Genomic DNA, 16,074 nt, shown 5'->3' on the forward strand with positions numbered 1-16,074 from the left:
AGGAAGTAGTTTCCTTGAGTGCAATAATATCAGTTCAATAACAAAGCATTCCCTCTTTTTAAAAAAGTGCTTCTCATTAAATGTTGCACATTTCTGCATCCTTACTCTGGCACCTTATTGTCTTGGAATAGCTGCGGGCGTGGATTAGATATGAGACTCCTCTCCACAATAAGAGCACTCGCATCCTTGTATGATGACGTGTAAGATTAATATAATCTTTTCAAAGTGGTCATACCTGTTGCTATCTGTGTGGTCTCATCACCTAAAATGACCTGCGTTGGGATTTCTTTGGATAACACAACCAAAACAATAAAAGGGAGAAAGAAATATTACAATGTGTAGGACAGACGTCTCAGCAGTTTAAGGACGAGAGGGTCTCGTAAGGGGACAGAAGCTGATGTGTTGGGTGATAAATCTGAAAGCAAATTAACAACTGCTGTCTGACACCGCATTGTCTGGAGTTCTTAAACTTTCTCCTTCTAGAAAAACCTGGCTAAAGTTAAAACTTACCAAAATGAGAAGTGATATTTAAAGTGATATCTTACTTTATCCGATTGTGTCTGATTGTCAATTTCTCTACCTGAGGTCTATTCAAGGGGTGAATCTTTGACTTTAACACATCAGTTCTCATCTTTTTAAAATTTTTAGTTTTATTTGCTGAGGACAGTGGTCATAGATCAACACACAAAATACTACAAATGAGCCAGAGTTAGCTGTGTAGGCTGATTTCCATCTGTTGTCCTTCACCTATTCCATAATTACAAATATCTATGGATAATACTGTGGTCCGGTACTCAGACTACACTACAGATAACCCATGAGTGGAACACTACTTTAAAAAATGCAAAAACAAAAGAAAACCGTTCTTGAAATCAAACAATACACTGTAACACAAAGAGACAATACGAACCCACAAATGTAATGTAAACCAAAACCCAGAAAAGCAGGTGGATTAATTATACATGATCACAAGTTTGTTTTAGTTCACGCCACTTCTTAAGTTTGTATTTAAAGGTTAGATTTAATACTGTATCTCCAAGGTAAATTATCCCAGTAGTTGTTGGCTCACTGAGGAGACTGAACTTGCAAAGTCTACACTGCACAACACAATCCCTTCTGGTGATTGCCATTTAATTAGATAGCTATGATAATATGAGACAATTCAATATCTCTATCTATTTCTAAAGATATAAATTTAAACCAAATAACCAAGCCTGATATTGAATTTATTTCCCTGTGTGATGAGACTTAATGCCGTTGTTAGGGCCTTGGTATTGATGCTGCATGAGAAGTTGATATCGCGTGTATTGAGTAGCTTCGCATAAAAGCTATTGTTCAGATTTTATTTTATTTTAAGTCATCAGTAGGGATTTTAATGTTTTTGTATCACCCGAGGCTACAAGTCTGTGGAATCTTCAGATAACTGCTTTTCAAAAACCAAGCAGCGAATGCGCAGAGCAAACAGAAATATATCAGCCACTATAAACTTTCACAAACTACCACAGCTGCTAACTCTTGTCTGGCAGACTTAATGTAGGGAGCATTAGCTGATAGGCTACGTTATTGCTCTCCTTGCGTGGTGGAATGAGAGGCGCCTTTAAATGATGCCTGAGAGGTCAATTTTCTCCTGCAGCTAATTAAAACACATAGGAGGACTCAGGGTTTGAATTTCAAATCTACGATGCTGTTATGTAACCTACGTGAACACTAATGTACCACAATACAAAACGTTGTGAGGCGATATATCTATACATCTGTCTGCATATACAAACCAATTATCACCTTCTCGGATGATTCTATTCTTGAAAGAATATGGTCATAAGAGCTACAATCAATTCCATGGTCTGTATTTGGCTCCTGTTAATTTGTGTAGGTTAATTGGCAGACTATTGCCCATGTGTAGATTAAGTACTGTATATAGAGCTTTAAAATATCCTGATGGCCTTTTCAGTTAGAGTATGATCCATTATACAACAGCAGTAGACTCCTGTATTCAAAGTGATGATCACACTTTCTTTACATTAGCGATGATATGTCATATAATGCATTACAAGAGTAACAGGTATGTACAATATGAACTATGGTAACACCAGCACCAACATATGGAGCAGCTCCTTTAAATGTCTAAACGTAGCTGTTCTGCATGAACAACACGTTTTGAGATAGAGAGAAATAAAAGTGCAGTCTGAGTTCCCACTTTAAACCGATAAAATCAACAGAATTATCACTGTTAAGATAGAATAATGCGGAAGATGACCTCAAACTAATCTGAGCAAACCTCTTTCTTTTACATATAACATCCACTCATGGCACTTTTAAGGTACGGCAAAGTTTATGCAACTAAAAGCACTTAGTTCAGGTAAGGGTAAGGGTTAGCCACTGGCCTAAAGTCAAGCATTTTAGAAACTCACCCCTCATTAATGTTGCATTAGATGCATGTGAATGAAATTTGTTCCAGTACGTTAATATGCAAACTAATATTCCACGTTTATTTTGAATAATATGATAACCTTTGGAATTTGAAAAGGGCAGAGTGAACAACATATTCCATTTGGATATTCTGGATTTAGCCTTCTCCAACTGAGACTTTGAATTTGTCCATATTCGGGTTTCAGGAACATTGTTTGGACAAGAATAAGAAACATTCGCAAAATGGGTCTCAAATGGGCTTTTTGAGAAAGTTTGTGACACATGGCTTCTTGCCAGGTTTACATTCAGGTCTGTGCCTTAAACACAAACCACGTAGACAACATTATTACACACATTATATTGGACAGAGGGACAAAAACAACTAAGAAACATTACGAAAGACTTGGATATAATTTCCTGACGAGGGCCTGACGACAGGACATGTGTCAATCTGAGTATGGATGGCTGCATGCAAACCGCTCAGTGGGAATACTGTCTTTCTTGCAGTAAACCAAACAAGAATATTTGGTGCATGCAAATGTAGTAATGGTTGTTGATCCATAGAAAATAACCCACACGACTGGTAACAAGGTGCCAAGACCGAGGCCGAGATGACGTGCTCGGCCAAGAGCTTGTTGATTAACCACACAGACACAACTCGTGGTGAGATCCAGATCCTGCCAGATCGCGAGGCAGCACATAATCAGACCATGTGCTGGATGAATAAGGTGTTAGGGATTCAGTTGGGACTGGCTTTAGTTTAACAAGAACATGAAAGCAATCCTCAATCCAAGAGGGATGGGTGACACTGACAGAAAACTCCAGGCAGTAACAGCAAACGGTCTTTCTCCTTAAAGGTTTGGTTAAGTACGTGACGACCAGTTGCTACGATTAGCTGCAGCACAGACTTTAGACTTGAAACAATAGTTCAAGGAGGCAGGAGATGAAGGGGGGACACTAGCAGGCCTCCTGTCAAGATCAAAATGAGCCTTTCCAACATATTATTAACAAAGAAAACCAAGAAAGAGGCTGTTGTGTACAGCTGGGTTAATAAAAGAGGCAGTTAGGATACCACTGAGCTGTTAAATGATGTGCAAGCAGGGGAAGGAGACCTCGGAGCGTAAAGCAAAGCTTTTGTAGTCAACAGCAATAAAGTAATATTTTGTTTCATGGCAAAATTTGGTCCCAATATTCTTTTAACTGCTGCCTAGTCATGTGCTGCAGACTCCAGATCTTTAGCATTTGGGGCACAGGAGCTTTGTTTTGAACTGTATCCATCTGGGGCCCAGTTAACACACCACCCTGGCTCTCAGATATCCACACACCTGCAGGATTCATGGTTCCTGATAATAAAAAGAGAGATGTGGTTTTCTGCTTATGCCATTTATGTGTGTGGGCAGCAACTAGTTGCTACTTGTAGCAGCTGGCAAATTATTGCAGCCAGGTAACCTCCATGCTCGAGGTCCCAGTATAGGATTTCATAGTTCAATAAGCCTATAATTTCTTTGATATTTTGTTGCTGGATCTATATGAATGTACACCAGGCTACATGTAGCTTACAAAAGGAACCCTGGAGGAGGAACATCCTCAGCTTCTGCCTGAAAGCTTTGGGAACATGAATCTTTTGTTCAATAACCCCATCCCAACGGACTGCAGAGGTATCATCCAAGGCAAGACGCTGCTGTGATCCAAGGAAGAAGAGGACTCGGCTCCAGACCACAGTCCCATGTTGACTTCTCAGAACAGCAGAAACAGTTGCAGATTCAGAGGCATGCACAGATTCTCAGAGAGCATCATATCGACTGCAGTTGGGCAAAAAGTCCAAAAAAAGAACTTTGAAGCTTTTACACAGTTGGTCAAAGTTTAGCTTCAGCTGCATGCATTCAGATTGACTGTCAATTTTTCACTTTGCCTGTGTATGTGACAGACACATGTCAAAATGTACCAGCTCTGAGGTTCAGCCCGCTGTTGGAGCCGAGGGTGCCATTGTGATTGGCCTGTCAGCTCTGACAGTGGATATTTGGGATTTCAAGACATATCAAAATGTGTTGGCGGAGGTAAGTGGAATCGGATGCGCCACCACCGAGGTAATGGAACAACAAGAAGTGATTGTTGGGTATAACATGGTGGTAGCCCAGGTGGCAGAAGTCAGCCTTACACATAGCCGTTAGAAAACAATTTGAGCAGGAAGAGTCATTCTTAACCTCTAAACAGTAGTTTGACAAAGCTGCGTGACCAAAGATTCACTTCCAGACGAAGCTAGTTCGAGGCTGGTTGGACAGTAGATGCTGATTTGAGATGAATTTCTTAGAGAATAATCATTTCTATCATCAACAATACAAACTGTAGGCTATGACATTCTTTTCTGCTGTTGAATCTTTCCTCCAAAAAGCTAAAATTCAGAAAGTTCTGTAAGGCTATGCACACAGGCCAGCAGTCAACACAAATGAAAATAAATTCTACTGGGCTCCATGAAAGTGTTACACTACTGCGTAAAACACATGCTTTGGAACCTGGCATATGTCAGTTTAACCAGGGACACGGACACGAGTAAATTTCGCCTCATCCCAATTATTGTTTTTTGCGATTAGAGCCTTTCACAGCACTGTTGGGATACTTTTGTTTATGCACATGTACGTGGGTATTGTGCCCGAGACGTGAAAGCGCATATAAACAGCATTTACTGAACCACACCTTAACCAGAATATCAGCTATTATCTAGAGTGCTGCGTGCATGTAAATGTTGTCACTGCCTGGTGGTGATTTATATGAAAAAGTCAAGCGTTTTCCCTTCCTCGTATTCCCAGGGAAACTGTGCCCCAGAGGTTAATGAAGTGTGAAGTGTGAAAACTTCCTGAGATGGGATGAGTTAAACAGTGTTCTCAGATGTTAAAGCAACGCTGCCCAAATTTATTTGTGTGTGTCAGTGCTTTCTAACTCTTAAATCTGACAATCATGTCCCACGGGCCATCTGCTACCACTGTCGGGGCTAATGCCATCCTGTGTGTTCCAGTTATTCCACACGAATGGATGTAATAACAGGATTAAGTGAGGATTGGAATTGAATTCATGGAATTTACTGACATTTGTTTTTACCATCCAGCGTTTATAATGATGTGAATATAAATTCAACATGCAAAGGTAAAACAAAACCTTTAGTTAATTTTGCGAATTTGATTGTGATCATGAAAAGCTATTAAATGTCCCTTTTAGAAACTAGGATGGGACTGAGTAGAGTGTATACCTATGCCAACAGTCCCCTTATGAAACCACATTTAAAGGTCCAGTGTGTAAGATTTAGGTGAAAGGGATCAATTGGCAGAGATTGAATATAAAATAGTCCTAGTGATGTTTTCACTATTGTGTTTCATCTTAATTGTACGAATTGTTGTTTTCTTTACCCTTGAATGGGCCCTTTATATTGAAATACTTTATATTTGCATCGGGAGCGGGTCTTCTATACGGAGGCCGCCATGTTTTTTTACAAGAGTATTCAGCTGCAACATGAAACTTCTTTACCAGATATCACACAATTCTACACACTGAACCTTTAAATTCTCCAGATCCGGATTACTTTCTATTTGGATTTACACCAAATTCCATTAATATCAGTCCCATAAAAATGTCTGATTTGCTTTTTCATCAAGATCATCAAGAAAAATGTGGAAAATTGCTCCATTTCGCAAGATTAAAGAAAGAGAAAAAAAAAATCCTGGATCCGCCCCAAAATTTAAAGAGCTATTCCATGACCCATACCACATCCGTCCACCAGGGGTTGTGGGAATCTGTCAAGTAATTTTTATGTAATATTGTTGACCAAAAAAAACAAAAACCACAACCAACAAACAAATGGAAAGGGGTGAAAACCTCCTTGGCAAAGGTAATTTACAAAAAGACACGACAAAATGATTTATAGCTTCACTACAGCAGATCACATGACAAACTATGAATATATGTAAAGCTCAGAGGGTTAAATTACTGCATTTCCACAATCACATTTAAACACTAGCAATAAGTGCTTTATTGTCACAGTTTCAGTAATTTCCCCACTTACACTTAATGATATCGTTTGAGTACAATACAACAATTCTATTAATAATAATAATGACAATAACAATATTTTGATAAAACCTTTCATATGATATATTCCAACCTTAAAGTTTGACCTCTATAATGGATACAGTATGTGCCTAAGGGGAGACTTCACTAATAGACATTTTTGGTTGCAATTAAAAATGGTTCCCATGAAAGGCTTGACATGTCCTCCAAGGCAAGAGTCTCAGACTCGGCTCTTTCCTTTCGTCATTAAAGTGGTATTGCAAATGTTCTTAGCACATCCAGGCCAAGACCTCAGATCTCACTATTACATGCACATTATTTAATCCTTGGGCTCCCTGGTAGTACTGACATGTACAATTTCTGTCATTAACGTGCCTGTAAGCTCAGGGATGGACCAGACTCAGAGATCCACTCGAGGTCCAGTTTTTCATTTAATGGCCCAGGGGAAGGAGGGTTCAACTGGGCCTGAAATGTTACTATAAAAGTGCTCTGTAGAGGAGCATGTTATGGCTCGGTAGCCGTCCCAATCGATCACATTAGGGCCGAGGAAGTGGCGAGATGTGACAGCCCAGAAACATTTCAATACTGACACAGTGCGACTGAGAGCTTCAGGCACACTTCTGGAAATAAAAAAAAAAAAAGCCCTGTATCAGTCCTGTAAATGGGTGTGATTAGTCATAAAGGAGCTTATTGTGCAGAGGCTGGAAGCAAATTAGAGGTGATAGTGGGACAGAATCAATGCTGTTTACCTCTCGGAGGTGTGAGCATATCCATCAGCCATCAAGGAGGGCGGCCCAGGGTCCCTTCCCCCCCCCAACGCGTTATTGACAGTTTGAGGAGGACCTGAGGAAGGAACATTTTAGGACATAACATTAATTTCTCTGCCATCGATGAGCAGACAGGGCTTTCAAAATGAGCGATTAAGAAAGGGAGGAAATGATTAGCTTCTTAAGCTGGATGTATGGGCGGTTTAGAGAAATGCATAGAGAACAGTCACATCCTCCCTTTTCTAAAATAGCATTATCTTTACAGTATCTGGTCTTTTGTCTACAGACAGTTAAAACAGGACCAAATACCAAGAGGTTTACTTTCTGCAGGTTTGGACCTTGCTGTGAATAAAGTAGAGAAAATGTAAAATGCAAGTTTATATGTGATGATCAAATGTGATGTTTAAGCAGTTTGTGGAATTATGGATATACATCATCCTTCTTTCAAATCCATAGGAACTAATGGTATATTAATATAAAGAAATAAGCCATGAGTGACTTTTACATATAAAAGTGACTTATTATGTGAAGTCATAAAAGGAATGACTTTACTTTAAGAATGACTTTAGAGTCACATTTATACATGGCTTTTATGTATAAAAGTGACATTTCAGGGCTTATACTAGGGTGATATTGTTCCTTTAACATACCCTCCACTCCATGATACCTCAGTGGGGACAACTGTCGTGAGTTAAGCTACTATATACTCAAATTTACAATACATTGTTTCGTGGAGACACAGCTTCCAGCCGAGCGTCAGAGAGGGCGACATGTTCTTGTCACAGTTTGTGTTTCAGTATAAAAAATGAAAACATAATTATCATATTTTGTCAAAGAGTAGTGTTCAGCACCGGCATGCAATAAAACATTATATTTTCATCTTCAGGTCAAACAAAAAATATTATTATAACAATAAATATTACAGTTATCCATGTTTTTCCCAAGTAGCTTTTATATATATATGAAAGAATAGATATAATCGTTAATATGGATAGATGAAATGTTTTTCCATCACCTGACAATACAACAGTAATTTGACCCTTAAAACCAAACGTGTGGTTTAATGTCTGCCTGTTGCAGAGGCACCAATAGCTACTGAATTCTGCTCGGTGCCACACATGTTTGTCAGTGGTGTCGTCGCCAGCAGTGGCTGGAGGATACACCAAACAAGTCAATCACATGGAAAGTCACACACCGGGAGAGAAACAACATTAAGGATATAATAGTATAACTTCCAGCAAAGAGGTGAGTTGACCTAGTTCTGGCAGTAGACTCACAAGCCACAGTGAGTCTCAGAGGACTGGATTCTCCTCCAGAGGAAGGTGACTTTGTCCTTGATGGAAACCAGTCAGTGGCCTCTCCAGCACAATGCAAGGGTTTCCTTCAAACAGACACATACTGTGTGGCGCCATGCACAAGCAGAGGGACTGGAAAACAGACATTTCTGTAATTTGTAAGTAAAATTGTAAGTGTTTTGTGGTTTAAAAAGTAAGTAAAGATGAACGACACGTTTCCACTTGCTCCTGTACAAAAATGGCTGGAAACAGGTGTCGCCATCAGGTGTTGGAGCCGCAGTGATCGTGGAGCTGCAGTGTCGAGGTCCCGCCAATACACAAGTCAGGCTACATCCATTCTACTATATTTTCATTTTAAAATGCACCAACTCTGCTACGGAGACGCCTGGTGTCCACTCTACTCCGGAGTTTCAAAGCTGCTAAAACCGAGGAGTTCGGAAACGTTGCCGGCCCCGTTTTAGTATTTATTGGATATTATTTGGAATGTGATACAGGTCATATTATTTTATTTTATGAGTGAAGGCAAAAAGCTGATTTTGAGAGTGTATGTCTTATTTAGATCATCAGCTGATGAGGATGCTAACTTTTGGCCCACGACATTTTAGAATTAGAATTTTAGCATCAGTCTTTTAAATCAGGTGTCTGTTTAGGACCCTGTTTACAGTGTTTTTTTGAACGAGTCAGCTTGAAACATTAAAATAAGGCCAATCTCATGAAGTGAACATTAGCTTGATGAAAAAATCTGTCTCATTTCAACCACTAAAATCCGTCGCTGGTTGAAAAAAAAACAAATCATGGATCCACTGTTATACGGCGATACAAAGAATTTTGATGGATAAATATGAGCCCATTATTAACAAATTATATATATCTATATATCAAATTTATAGGGCAAAACCCATTGGTTTTTGTTAGTCTACGACCCCACTGGAAGTTATTCTTTTTATTCTGTTGTGTATCTGATGGTGGTGCTTCTCAGGGAAGGTCTAATTTAACAAATTCATCAGATTGTGTTTTCACAGGATTCCTGTGTGGTCTTGTTTCAAGATATTTTCAGAATTTCAATATTGTTTCACTTGAGATACCTGCTGAGACCAATATCAACAACACTTAAGGAGTTCAATAACTTTGGCAAATGTTATATCCAAACATCATTAAAAGGCTCCGTTTTGACCAGACAACACACGGCCTCAGACAACAGCCCGATCTGTCACAGATCTTACAGCGTGTCTGCAAATTCAAGATATCCTCCACTACAAAAGCACTTTCCCCACTAATGAATAGAACATGAGCTGAGGAAATGATTCCTTGAATTCTCTGGGCAGATAATGATTCTCGTCTTTATCAGTGGTTTATCTTCTAAGGTCAAGATTAAAGTGAAAAGTGATGTGAACCCCCAGTGTCTCCAATTAAGAGGAGAGCGAGGGGGAAAGAAAAGCGAGAGCAGAGGTGGACTCTTCTGCATTACTCGGCTCTACAGTCCCTCAAGTATCCCCGAGAAATAGAAAACAACACAATTAAATTATGACACCTGACACCTAGACCTCACATCAGTGTGAATCATAATGGACTAACCGCTGAAAGTGAGATCCTGTCAGACGATTAATGTGATCACACACATTAGCACCTTTCTAACTTGAATTTGGGGATTTATTTTTCCTTCTTTCTGCCGTTCTTGATGAGGACTATGGGATAGATATCTACAGAAACAGCACGGTTGAAACCTTAAAAAAAAAAGCCAAAAGAACTACACTACATTGCGTTGATACGTCTCCATATAATATCTATTAAGTCCTTTTCTAAGTGCAAGAGCATCAGCAGGAAGCCAAAAGGTGGAGGCAGCCCTGTCTTTCTGTTTCCGCTGTGCACCAGTGGTGTTTTAAGACCCAACTAATAAAAGCTCTCACAGAAAACCTCTTCATGAGAAAGGTGTCAGGATCTGGAGTCTACTTTTTACACAGATTTACACACTTTGATTTAAAATAAATTAAACTGTCCAGCGTTTTTCAAGCTTTTCCATTTACAGACTTACGTTTTTTTGGCAAAGGAATACGCTAAATAAAGCCTATAACCATTTTTTTTGCGGCAGAAATATAATGAACACTAAAGAATAAATCAGATTGTATTTCTTTCTTATTTCATTTGTTCAACTTACATGGCTCAAAAAAAAGCAGAGGTGTTTCATTCTGTGCCCTGCCCCCGCTTTCATGAGGCCGGAAATTATGTTGAGTATTATTATTATTAATATACTTATGGTTAAGGAAAAGAAGCTTACAAGGTTTACAAGCGGGGGTGCTACTCAAAATTCTGCCTCCTCTTACAAAATGTCACACTGGCCACCCCCCCCCCCCCCCCCCCCCTCTTATCACATATATGCAGTATGAATCTTTATTTAATCAGGCAAGTCCCAATGAAATTGAAACCTAATTTTCAAGTCAGATCCAAGTACCAACACAACATCAAATAAGCATGTTGGATTTTACGATGTCAGTTGTGGTGATCACAGTAAAAGTTACCAACAATCTACCTACTAATTCCACAAACGTCTGTCTGTATGTGGAACGCATGTGTCCTAAAACCACTCAACTTATCGGCTTTACAATTGGCATGTGTACTTTTAGTGGCCCATGGAATTGCAGTGTCAGATTTGATGCAATTTGGACACATGATAAATTCAACATTAAAACAATTTGAATAAACAGGCGACCAGCGCTCTGTCGCATTCAGCTGGGGCAGGCAAAGATTATTTAGTTAATTTGCCAATTTTGATTTCACCAGATTTAATCGGAGTGAAAAATAAACAGACACACAGCACCGGTGCTGATCTCCGTCATGGCAACAGCATTCATAGAGTCACTTGTTCTAAAATACAAAAGTAATTAAAAACTACTTTAAAAACCCACAGATAAATTCATTCAGTATTTTGACTGGAATTCAAATATCAAGTTACACTCCCAGTGTGTTGCAAAACAGTTCAGAATCTCTCAATCCCAGGGACCTGCAGCACCACTCAGTCCAGTGTATTATGTGCCAGAACTCTCCGGTCAGTAAGTGATGTCAGATATTTTACACTAAGAGCATCAACTCAACGGCGCCCTCCACCTCAGGGTCCTATTAAGGATACTCAGCACATTTTCACGAGACTCACGACCAGCGCTCCCCAAATTAAGAGACTTTCAACACCAGTGAAACTTGCAGCCTGGAGCAGCGCCGCCCCACTGAGTGGCTGAAGGAGCTCTCAATCAAGTGATGGAGTGGAGGTGCGACCATGTATATTTTAACGTGTCACCGATCCGATACGTGATGAGTTGCTAATCAGGGGGAGCTTCATAAGGAGCCAGGTGGCGATTATTGAGTCGTGCAAATCACAAATGAATCAATATGTAAAACCTAAAAACTAGAGTTAGCCGTTAAATTAGGAAGGCTACATATTAGCTAAGGTGTCATCACTTATGTTGTGGATGATGACGTTGCAGGACTGTACAAATGCACAAACAAGCAAGCACACAAGCTACAAGAGACGTCAGCGTATGTTTTGTTTTAATGCTTGTTATGAGGAAAAAGACCACAATGTAGACCATAATATATTGAAATTATATTAAACTTCAGATAATAGAATAGGTCTTGTAGTTCCCAACAGGTTTTAACAGAGATTATACTCACATTAGCGGGTTTATTTTTTCGCTTGTGCTTCCATTTCAGTGATTCCCTTGGAATTCTAACCCTAACCCTCTGTCCCAAAGAGAAGTGGGACACCCTTGACCCTACACATCTATGCCCAAAACGACATGGTAGGGTGAAGGGAAGAAATGCAGAGCTAAAGTATGCTGGCAATAATGAGAGATCACACCATAGTTTAACGGGATCTTTCTTGGCCCATGTCCCATCCTTCCAAAAAGTTTTGTGTATTTTGTTGCGTTATCCTGCTGAAAATCCATTAAATAAACCAACTAGGGCTACAATTAATGTAGATCTAATCTGTCAATGGTAAATAACATGGATCTGTGTTTCTCAAACCCCAATAAGCCCTTCTCAAATGTGTCGTTTTGTCCAAATACCAAAGATGTTCACTTTACAGTTATTAGAGGAGCAGAAGAAACACAGAAAATATTCAAATTTAAGCAGCGGAAATCACAGAGTTTTAAATTTTTTTCATTAAAAATCACTCAAATCGATTATCTAAATAACGTGTGGTGAATTTAGTAGTAGATAAGTGATCGATTATTGTTGCAGCCCTAAAGCCAACAGGCAGGCAATGGCAGAACCTCCTTGGCATAACTAATAACATCTTCTGAATTGAGAGGTCACTCTGATTCTGCCTCTTAAACTGGCCGCATGCTGGAGAGCATCATGATTCACATGTCAAAGTTTGATTTGTGTGAATCAAAACAGTTGAGTCACTAAAAGTGACTGACTCTTCTTGTGCCACATAGACATGAACGGGATAATCTGGTCTGTTATTGGCCAAAATAACCTGTGCATGTGTTCTGGGCTTTTAATAACAAAGTATTTGCTTTGCCTGATAAAACATGTCAATGATGTACTTACCTGTACTGTGTCCTCACTGCTTAACACAGCTATGAGTCTTATTCCAGTGTGGATCAGACCCTTCAGAATCACTCTTTTCACTTTCCTCTTTCGCCCACTCCACGATCTGTTTCCTCTTGAAAACCTCTCAGCAGTTGTTGCTCTGGAACAGTTTTTAAGTTGGGGCTAAAATAAAAACAGAATCCAGAAGTCTCTGGTTCCCAATGTTTACACTTCCTGAATTATACATTTACTTACTTTGCCCATATTTGTTTTTATATATTTCTCCTGTACATACAGTGCAGCTCCTGCAAATAGATTTTTGAGGGAAGGTCAGATTGCAGGTTTGCCTGCAGTGCAGTGGACAGAGAAAAAGACCAAACAAACAGAATACTTATCTTTGGGCTGGTGCAGAGGAGAAAGTCTGTGTTGTGAGTTGAAGGGTAGAGTTAGAAAAGTTCAGATATCTTGATTTGGAATACTTTATTCAGATTTCATGAAAAGACACAAATAAACACGGAGATGAGAGAAGCATTATGATTTGAGCTAGACGCCAATATAAAGCATTTGAACATGGGATTGTATGTTTGGACTAAAGGATCAATTCAAAGATCTGCTTCTACATTTTCAATAAATGCTGATCTTAAGCAACAGTAGTAATTATTTGTTTCCAAAGGAATAGGACTCATATTTCAGCAGCGAACAAACCACACAAGCTCACATAACAAGCAACACCTACACGTTATGCCCACATTATAACAGAGGGTGCTTTGTTATCAACATGAGACTTGATTAAAGCAGTAAATCCAAGTAATTCTGCTTTAGCACAAAACAAGTTCAACACATTTAATTGCTGTATGTTATGGTGTCACTTTAAGTAACCAGAACATTTTTTTCTTTTAACTAAAATTAGTCCCCTCAAAGATGAAAATATCACGAGAGCTAAAGAGACAAAAACAAGAAGAAAAGCCGTTTAACGTATCAGCACCTGAGTTAAACTTTCACAGTAGGAATAAATACACACTAGGCAATTTTTAACTTAAGTGATGTGAGAAAAAGCTCATTTTAAAAACAAACTATTCATTCATTCAACAGTCACAGAAATAAACTAGAGCTAATGACTAGAAATGTTGTATTTAGTCTACGGGTTAAACTTTTAAAACCTTTTGAAACAGTGCCCAACCGGATCTGCTAGTCGCTGCCACAGCAGAATGCAAATATATATATATATATAGATAAATATATTGCTAATGTAGCTGCATAGTTTTGCTTAAAACACATTTTAGAGCTTAGGCATATTGGATTTATAATACAGCAAATATTACTAACCGAGTTATAACCAACTAAGTTCACAACACACTGAGCAATAAAAAATAAAGATGGCAGGCGCCCAAGGATTCTCGAGAGTGAATTTTTATTTTAAATAAATTTCTTAATTTTTTTCCCAAAGAAACAAAAATACAAACAAATGCTCACAAACTATACAAATAATAATAACAACAGAATTTTGTCTTGAGGTTCATGAAAAGCTTCTATGGCTGAATCCATGGACTCAAGCAGACAATAGCTCTTCGTTCAGAGAGGATAATTGTATCCCAGGTGACAGTATATAAAATTAGCTTGGGTCTTCAATGGAAAAATTCTAACTTCAAACCACGCTACATGTTTTTTTTTTAGCATAATATTCAAAAACAGAAACAGTTTCCCTGTTCTATTGGACTTAATTAATTCACACTGAAAAAAACAGACATTTACACGACCTTTAACTCTTCATCTTAAAAGTTGTCCTCATGATAATAAACAGAGATAAGCTTTCACACTTTTTCTCATGTGTGGTGACAGAAGCAATTAGTCTTCAATCAGTTTAATGTGCTAAGGAGTCTGGTTTTGTTGTGTGCAAACAAAAGCAGAGACGAGGCCACGCAGGAAAATAAAAGCAATCCTTTTGCTCCGGTGCTTCACGGCAGACAGATGATTCCACCAGGTAGATTGTCTTTAGTTCAGCTGAGCTGCATTGATTTGGCAGCATCGGGTGGATGTCACACATGCACTGAACAATGCTCAATGACTTTGCCATCCTATTCCCATTTAAATTGCCTCTGCGTTTCCTTTCTGACACCTGTTTAAATCAATGCCTTCCTCTGCAGGTCATGGGCTGAATGTACGGAGGCGCACACCAGCCGCCTCTCAAATCCACTAAAATCAACACAATAATTGAAATATTTTCAAGCTGATTACACCGAAGCCCAGGGCTTGGCTGGTTGCTAAGAGTACGCTCCCTAGTTGCTAGGGGGAGTAAATCATCTTGCATTATTTGATTTTTGTTACTGATATGAAACTGCTAGTCCCTCGATTAAATGTCTCACAGTCAAACACCTAAGGGACGGAGAGGAGAGGCAAAAAAATAAAATAGTCGCTGTGAACCTGTAAAATAGCATCTGTAACTCCTCTTCTCCGTGGGGCTTCGGCACAAATCTATGTGCTTGTTTATGTTTGTTCCTGCTGAAATAAACAGAAAGCCCCGCTTCTGTTTCGCGTTGAGGAAAAACAGACGAGACAGCAAAATACCCAGAAATCCCACATCACACTCTGGGTTCGGTGAGATCACGAGTGAAATAGCCGTCTCCTTTTATCAAAACGGATGTCGTTGTCGAGACCAGGATGTCTCAGTGCGGTCCGGGCTGTAACTGTCTTATGAATAGTCGACAGTCAAATGCAACAAGGGAAACATCGACTGCAAAATATACTGTCAAAGACGATTCAAAGATAAATCAGCTTTATTTTCGCAGGAGTTTTGTGTGACAATATGAGGAAGATCATTTTAGACCGGGCATAAAAGTCAGAGTAGATTTTAGTCCCCATAAGTATAATATTTTGCTCTAAGTGTAATGCATTTTCCTCCCCTGGAACACCTCAGCTAACCTGCTCTAATACTTTTATTCCCCTCCTCCGACGGTAATAGAAAGTCGCCACACACTCGACCGCACCACACTCTCGGATCTGATGCTCGCCGATTA

The sequence above is a fragment of the Hippoglossus hippoglossus genome, chromosome 8 (genome assembly GCF_009819705.1).
Source record: "Hippoglossus hippoglossus isolate fHipHip1 chromosome 8, fHipHip1.pri, whole genome shotgun sequence".
Taxonomy (NCBI): Eukaryota; Metazoa; Chordata; class Actinopteri; order Pleuronectiformes; family Pleuronectidae; genus Hippoglossus; species Hippoglossus hippoglossus.